The following is a 9,001-nucleotide window of genomic DNA, read 5'->3' as shown; positions in this document are numbered from 1 at the left end:
GGGATGAAAATCTTGAAGCAGACGCTTTAGCTAATCTCGCATCTACGGCTGACGTGGCAAGCAATGCAAATACCTCAGTTATTCATTTATTTCATTCAGTTCTCGACCCTGACAAGAATGAGGTAAATTTTAATAATTTAACTTGGGATTGGAGGAACGAGATTGTAGCTTTTTTGCAGTATGGAACCGTCCCCGATGACAAGAAAAAAGCCCATGCACTTCGCAAAAAGGCTGCTCGCTACTGTTTAAATCAAGGCAACTTATATCGTAAAATGTTCAGTAGCCCCTTAGCTAGGTGCCTCGGTCCTTCTCAAATAGAATACGTAATGAGGGAAATACATGAGGGGCATTATGGAAATCACGCTGGAGGAAGATCATTGGTAAGAACCTTAATCAGGGCAGGTTACTATTGGCCAAAAATGGAAGAAGAAGCGGAAAGTTTCGTGGCCAAATATGATAAATATCAAAGGTACGGTAACAACATGCATAGACCTGCGGAGTTATTACATCCGGTCACCGCACCATGGCCATTAATGAAATGGGGAATGGATATCGTGGGTCCCTTACCACAAGCAAAAGGACAGGTAAATTTTTTGCTCGTACTTATTGATTATTTTACTAAATGGGTAGAGGCAGGAGCCTTCAAACAGGTACGAGAAAAGGAAGTCCAGGACTTTATTTGGCGAAATATCATATGCCGATTTGGTGTACCAAAAGAAATCATATGTGACAATGGCCCTCAATTTATCGGAGCTCAAGTTACAGAGCTTTTTGAGAGTTGGCAAATTAAAAGGATTACATCTACACCATATCACCCAGTGGGTAATGGGCAAGCGGAATCAACAAACAAAGTCATAATCAACAATTTAAAGAAACGATTAGAGGAGTCTAAGGGTAATTGGCCTGAAGTGTTACTCGGAGTTTTATGGGCATATCGCACAACAACAAAAACAAGCACAGGTGAAACACCCTTCTCTTTAGTTTATGGAGCTGAGGCATTGATCCCGGTTGAAATAGGAGAACCAAGCACAAGATTCTCACAAGCAACACAAGAGTCTAATAATGAAGAGATGCGGGTCAATTTGGATCTACTGGAAGGCAGGAGAGAAACTGCGTTAATAAGAATGGCAGCACAAAAACAAGTGATCGAACGATATTACAACAGGAAAGCACGCCTGAGATTCTTCAAAATTGGGGACTTCGTGCTTAAAAAGGTTTTTCAATCTACAAAGGCAGCCAACGCGGGTAAACTAAGTCCAACCTGGGAAGGACCCTATAGAGTTTGTGATATTGCAGGAAAAGGAGCATATGAATTGGAAACAATAGTCGGGAAGGTGCTTCCTTCACATTGGAATGTTGTACATTTGAAGAGATACTACTTCTAAAGGAAAACCCACGGTCAGGTATCACCATGTTAAATTTTGTTTTTTGAATTGTTGAAATTTTACTAACGATGTTAGATGATAGGCAAAACGCTAACCCGTGCTAAATGATGAGTCACGACCTGTAAGGCAAAATAGAATAAGCTAAAATTCCTGGCCTAGGGTTACAATTATTTTGATAGAAATATAAACGGGTTAAGCAGTCTTCATCTATAATCGCACCTCCGAGTCCCGTATGTATTTCCTTTTCATGAAAAGGACCAAGTGAAAGAGACTATCAAGTGCTTGAGGCTTCATACTTCAACACTCAAATACTTGGGGGACTACATAATATATAGAGTCACGTGTATAAAAAAGGCAAAGAAGATTGAGGAAAAATCAAGCCTAGAAGAGTCAAGTGCGGAGTGAAAGTTACGAAGTCATGGCATCCATCATAGTGTTCTTTCCCATGAGAACAACGGAGTCACCTTTCAAACCCTTCCTAATGTTTTGGAGCTAAGGGGATCCAATATACCTCAAAACGGTTAAGGTAAAGACTATGTACTAAAACGGGTTATAAGGAAAAACCCTGTATCTATTGTTCTTCTTTTGTAAAAATCTGTTACAAGGAAAACAGTTACGAGAAAGTTATAGATGTAATTCAAATACATGTAAAGTATTATTCAAAACTTGTCAAGGTTCAGAAATAAAAACTTGTCAATGTTATTCAAAAGAAACATGTGTGTTCCTATTTCTTTTATCGTATGCTGACACCATTATGAAGTTGAGACATCTTCTTCATTAAGTGTCGAATATAAAAAGGTCCTCTTTTATGAAACTCATGTTATTTTAACAAAAGCATTTTCAGAAAACAAAAATGCAGACTATTCTTTAAGTCCTTGAAAATAAAAGGCAAGAATAGAACAGACGGAAGTTTAATAAAAACTTCTTAATATTTAAAACTAAAGACTAAGTATAAACTTAGTCATCAAACTGTTTATACAAAATGCCCCATCACAAGACTTGGGGACTTGTACTTCTAAAATCAACCCTCAAAATGATAACCAAGGGTTTGATTACAAAAAACATTCAAAAGAATCCAAGTTTGAAAAGAATCCAAGAACTTTAAACAAAGTTTTCCAAACAGGTACCTGCAAAAAAGGAATTTAAAGCAAATATAAATCTTTTCACTAAGAAGAAAGAACTGAGGAAGGATCATCAGCAGGCTCAACTGGAACAGTATCGTCGATAGAAGCGGGTTGATCTTCAATCACAGCAATTGGTGCATCAACAGACGAAGTCTCAGCCTGGCTTGCAACAAGAGGCACGGTTGGGCTTGAAGAAGGTACGTCACCCGAGGCAATTTCAGCGTTCATGGGAACTTCAGCTTCGGGAACTTCAATCGCGGGTGAAGGGAAGTCCAGTGGTTGTTGAGCTTTTTCAATGGTCTCCATAACTTTAGCTAACTCTGACTCCAGATTGAAGTTTTCTTGGCTAGCTTCGACTAAAGCATCACGCCGAGAGTTTAGAAAAGCCCAGCTTACATCAACGGCGGCCTTATCTTCAAGAAGCTCATAATCTCTTTCCCAAGTAACAATTTCATTCTTGAGTTCTTCATTTTCAGCCAAAGCTAAGTTGTAAGAGGCTTGGAGAGAGGCATGAGATTTTTCTAAGGCATGCACCTTGCCCTCAGAAGTTCGCAGATCTTCCTGTGTCTGAGTCAAATTCTGTATCAAATCTCCAGCATAAACTTCTTTTTGACTTAAAAGAGCTTTTAACTCTCTAATTTCCTCACTTGCCTTAGATAATTGCTCTGATAAAGAAGACTCGAGACGCTCTCTTTCTTTCTCTGCTTGACTTGAAGAAGCCTTGGCAACCGCAAGCTCTGAGGATAATGCTCTTATCTGCTGTTCCAGGTTATTCTTGTTCTCTTGCAAATCTTCTATAGTAATTTGAGCACTATCAAATTGTTCCTTCCAATTATCTGCTTCCAACTGAAAGTCACGAGCTTCCCTCTCTGAATCAAGAACAGCCTTTTCAGAGTCACGTGCCACCTTCTTTAATAGAGAAACTTTGCTCATCAGCTCTGTACCAATGAGATTGGCCTGAAAATGATAAGGGAGGAAAATAAGAATTCTAGAGAAAAATTTTGCAAAGTAAAGAAAGAAGGAAAATACCTTCAAGGTAGCATGAACTATGTCGTTCATCAAAGTCAGACAGCTATGGCTATTCATTTTTTCTTTCTCAATTGGGCCAATTAGGGGCTCAAGCCAAATATCTGCCTGACCAGATGTCCTCAAAAGGCTGTTGTTAGCGGGAACTTAGATAGTCACGCTCCTCATAACAATGCTTCTACTTGAAGAACCCACTTCTGTATGATGGGTAGTAGAAGGAGGAACTGCCAAAGGGGGAGCGGTAGAAGAAGTAAAAACATCAGAGAGAGGTACAGAAGCAGATGGAGTAGGTAAGGAAGGGATCAAAGGCACGATAGGAGAAGGAAAAGAAGGAATTGAAGATATGGGAGTTGAAGACAAGGGAAGTTCATCTAAAACAGACCCTAACTCACCACTCTCGAAACCACTAACGAAAAGCTGGTTAACAGAGTCACGAGTATCACAAGGGGTAACAACGTCATCATCATAAACGAGATGAACAGGCCCGGTAGGAGAAAGATGATGAGAAACTTCAGCTTCGTCAGAGACGATACGTCTCCTAACTCTTGGCCTTGTCATCAAGGAACCATCCTCATCTTCTTCCTCGGAGTCATCTTCTTCAATGGTTTTTCTTTTCAAGAGTATATCCTAAGCACTCTCTAAAGAAATTTGAGTTCCTGAAGAGGAACGAGAGGCCGCAACTGCTTCAGCAGTAACACCTCGAATAGCAAATTCGGACAAAGAGAAGGATGAAAGTTAAAGAAATAAAGGGAAAATTTTTTACATATGAGAAAGACAAAAACTCATACCGTGAGTCTTTACTTTCCAACCGTGACGATTGGAAATAAATTTCCAAGACCTAGCCTCCATAGGCGCGATCTTCAATAGTTTATCTACCCAACCACGAAAATTGGGAACGTTCTCCACAACTCCCATGGTTGCTAAAAAAATAATAATAAAGTTAAAGGAATTGATAAACTTGAAAGAAAAAGGTACGAGAGAGATGAGAGACTTATGTGCAAAGTTCCACTTCTCAGGGAAGGGAACGTTTTGTTCACCCACTAAACCAACTGTGGGGGAAGCAACAAATCGGGCATACTAGCCACGATCCTTATCATCTTCTGGGCTCACCAAAACCCTTTTACTCCTAGCCACTAAGGTAAAGATGCCATTACGAAAAAGTCTAGGGGAGTATAGATGAATTAGGTGAGGGAAGGTGAAATTAACATCTGCCAAATTGGCCAGATGTCTTAAACAAGCAACAACCCTCCATACCAGCGGGCCAATCTGTGCTAAACAAACTTTGAAGAAGCGACAGAAATCGAGAATCACTGGATCAATAGCTGGTTTAAAACCAAGAGTAAAAGGGTATGTGTAAACAAAAGAAAGTCCAGTCATATAGGAGGTAATTCTTTGATTTGGATTGGGGATTACAATGGGAAAATCGTTACTCCAGTGACAATCTTTCCGGACTATGGGAGCTGAAATCTCTGTAATCAAAGTGGGGTAAGCATCGGCACGATCTAGACCAGAAACTTGGGTTTGAAGTGATTGTCTATCGTGGTGAAAAGATAAATCGTTAGGGACTATCTCTTCTACCAAGGGCTCCTGTAATGGTTCAGAGGCCTCCTTGCTCTTAGAAGATAATTTTTGGGTAAAAGAACCTCTAGTTCTAGAGGAAGAACCAGGTCTAGGAGAAGGCATGACAGAACCACCACCACGAGAGGATCCTAAGCTACGAAGTCTCCCACCCCTTCTATGTTTAACAGGGGCATTGGGAAAATTGTCTAAAATAGGAACTCTCCTAGGGGTTAGGGTTCAAAGAAGACATGATGAGGAAGAAGAAGAAGTAAACAGAGATTTGCACAGTTCAAATGTTCGAGAAAAAAGTTTTATGTGGTAAAAGGTGAAAGGTAAAATTGTATTTATACTGATGGGTAACCGTCAAAAGTAAAAATGCAGTAATGGAAGGGTCACAATAATGGTAACTAGTACTTCATGAATAGTGGAGCCGAAAAGAAAGCCTGAGAAAGTGTTGCAAAACTGTGGAACCAATAAGAAGATGACACGTGTCTAAAGCATTAAATGGAAGTGATAATTGAAGCGTCAACTCTGTCAGAGCATTAATGGTGACAAAAATTCTCCTTTAATGAATTCCACTTCCCAAATATTCAAACTGATGAATAAATGGAATGTGGGGGGACTATCTGTATTGGGGAAAGTTGTATTTATATGTATATGGTGACGTGTCATGACACGTAGACTGGTCAAACAGTCAAAGAATTAAGGTTGGTTAACAGATACGAGCAACAATAGTTACGAACAAGTTAAATGGAGGAGGCGCGAGCAGTCATACAAGTAATTCAACGCTCGTACCTATTAAAGACATTTAAAGGTCAAAGATCGTGAAGAATCAAAGGAATGAATCTGACAGCAAAAAGAGCCCAGATACAACATTTAATGAGTATTAAATACTGGAACCGTTAGAGAATATGTACTTAATGTATATGATTGCATAACGTAACATTTAAAGTCATTAATTGCTCATAATTGCCTTATTATAACAAAGGTAAGGCTCGTATCCCCAAAATAGCTATAAAAGGGGAAGGAACAAACAATTGTAGACACAAGAAAATACTATTGGAATATACTTTGATTTACTTGCTTTCTGATCATATTATTCACAAATTTCTTTCTCTACATACCTTTCTGATTATCAGTAACCCGTATTCTTCTAAATTCTAGCTTTGACTAAAAATCTATTTTTTGGTTAAACAGAACTAGAGCTTCCCTATCGTCACTTGCCTCTATTAGAATGTTTTTGAAATGTTGCCCATTCAGCTCTTTCAGCTTCCATTTTAGTAACTTAACTTTCTTTACCACTTGCAGCTTTTTACATCCATCTACTTGGACTTGCCACACCTCTTTCACTTTATCAGCAAATTGAAGATGCTTCGACCAAACATTACAAAATTGAAATGGCTTCTTTACTCTAGGATGAGTATACATCATGGCAACCTTAATTGAGCAGTGATCACTTATTCTTTCAGGCAGAAATGTGGCTGCATAGGCAGACATGTTAATTAACCACTCATTGTTAACAAAAGACCAATATATTTTTGAAAACACCCTTTGATCTGCTTGTTTGTTAATCCATGAATATCGACTACCATGAGTTGGAAGTTCTAGCAATCCACATGATTCCACACAAGTGTGAAAGTCCAGCATCTCAGCTAAAGTTATAGGATTCCCTCTAATTTTGTGCTCCTGGTGCAATAGTTGAAATCACCTAGGACCAACCAAGGGACATTACATCCTATACTCTGATTCTCCAAATAGCTCCACAATTTCCTCCTTTCTGCCCTTTGGTTAAAAACATACACAAAGGTCAGCATAATTGTCACATGCATAGGAGTATACCTCACCTTGTAAGTAATTGCTTGTGCTGAACTAGTATCAGGAGTTACATGATAATAATCTTGACTTCAAGTAATCCAAATTCTACTATTGTAATGATGTTCTAGGTTTGTGATATATTTCCAACCTCCAAACAATTTATTTCCTAGACCCTCAATCTTATTAGCTTTGACATTTGTTTCTAATAAACCAACTAGTCCTACTTCTTGTTCATTGCAGAGGAGTCTGACCTCCTTCTTCTTATTATGGCCATTGATACTCCTTACATTCCAACTTAAGAGACTAACCATTTCTTGAGAGAGGAATAAGTTGGCCTCCCTCATTTTCAACTGAGCTTGATTGGATATGAGTATTATTCCTTTCCTTGTCAAGAACTTGGAAGAAATTTTGTTTGATCATTTGCTGGTTTTGTCTGAACTGCTGCTTTCTTACATTCACTGGAGTAATCCACCCCGTGGTATGATCAACTGGTCGCCCACTCTGCACATTTTGAGTCTTCACTAATTTGGTAGATGATTCAGTAAGTGTCATTCCTCCCTTAGTCATAGCTGCTACTTTAACATAATGTATCTTCTCCTGATTCCCAGATTCTTCAGCATCCATCCCTTGTTTCTCTTTCTGTTCTTCTGGTGTCTCCTTTCTCACCTGTTCTCCTTGTTTTGGTGATTCAGGTTTTGTAACCTTCTTCTTTCTACATTCCTCTTTGGAGTTCCCATACCTACGCCAGAAATTGCATAATGTAAGTTTCCAATCATATTGGACCTTTTGTTCTAATAGTACTCCCCTCTCATACTTGAATATTATCACATCAGGAAGCTTAGCATCCATTTCTACCTCTATGTATAACCTAGCAAAATTAAGCTCCATTTTTTCTCAGTATTGTGATCCACAAGAAGTGGTTTCCCAATTAAATTGCCTATTTTGCTTAGGCCCTTAGGACTCCATTATTTGAATCCGAGGCCGAGTAGCTTGATCCATATAGGAACTGTAAGTAGTTCTTCTCTTGTAAATTCCATATCCGGATCCATGCTTTAACTATAAATGATTTGTTGTCGAAATGATAAGCCCCCCTTGTATCATTTTATTTTTCTCTTCCCCTGAATCAAATCGAACTAATACAATTCCATTCTTCAGCATAAAAATCTTGTTGATTCCATGCTTTGCCCACAACCTCTGAATGTATCCACTTAGCATAATAAAAGGGGTGTGTACCCCAAGGACATATCAAACTACTGTCGACTTCCAGTAATCTAGCTCTGAACTTATATATTCAACGTCAATTTTACAAACAGAAGACTTACCATGAGTTTCAGGAGCGATGTATTCCAATTTGAAACTGGCGCTCGACATTTTCCCGATATCGAAGTTGTCCCAAATTGACCTTTTTGGCACTGTCTCTTCTACTGCCTCCACTTCCTCTGCCCAAGACAATTTGCGACTGCTCGTCGGCGATTGAACTATTTTAGCCCATTCCTCTTGCACTTTTACATGTGAATCGGTCTCTTCGTCCCTCAATTGTTCCTCCAGTTGTGCGTTTTCCTTACCCCTCGGTGACTGATTCACTACCACATCAAATTTATTTTGATTTCCTTTCCTTGATTTGTAGTTATCAATAATGACGACACTTGCACCATTAGTGCTTTCTGAGACGAAATTCGTGCCCTCTTCCCGGCCATGGATGCGCACGTTAAGCTAACATGCGCCGAGAAAAAAGACGCATCGCAGAAACTTAGGGCGGGAAGGAACCTCTCTTTTGCAATTTCAACTTATACCGCTTTTATGTACAAAGTTACAATTTTAGCAACACCTTCTCATTTTCGAACATCCCTGTTCCCTCCCTCACTCTCCAAAGCCACCCCTTACCTTTAAATTCCTTTTACAAAAACAAAAAAGGAAATTTTTTAAAAGTAAAATAAAAATGCTCCATATGTGATTTATTTTCTTTTAGTATGTTTAAAAAAATGAAATCTCCATATTTTAATTTTTTAAAATCTTCATTTATCCTTAATCTTCTCTTCGTTCCAGTTTATGTGATTATATTTCACTGAGTAAAAAAGACTTTTGAAACTA

Source organism: Nicotiana attenuata, unplaced genomic scaffold (assembly GCF_001879085.1).
Source record: "Nicotiana attenuata strain UT unplaced genomic scaffold, NIATTr2, whole genome shotgun sequence".
Lineage (NCBI taxonomy): Eukaryota > Viridiplantae > Streptophyta > Magnoliopsida > Solanales > Solanaceae > Nicotiana > Nicotiana attenuata.
The sequence above is the reverse complement of the archived record's forward strand: the minus strand, read 5'-3'. Positions refer to the sequence as shown.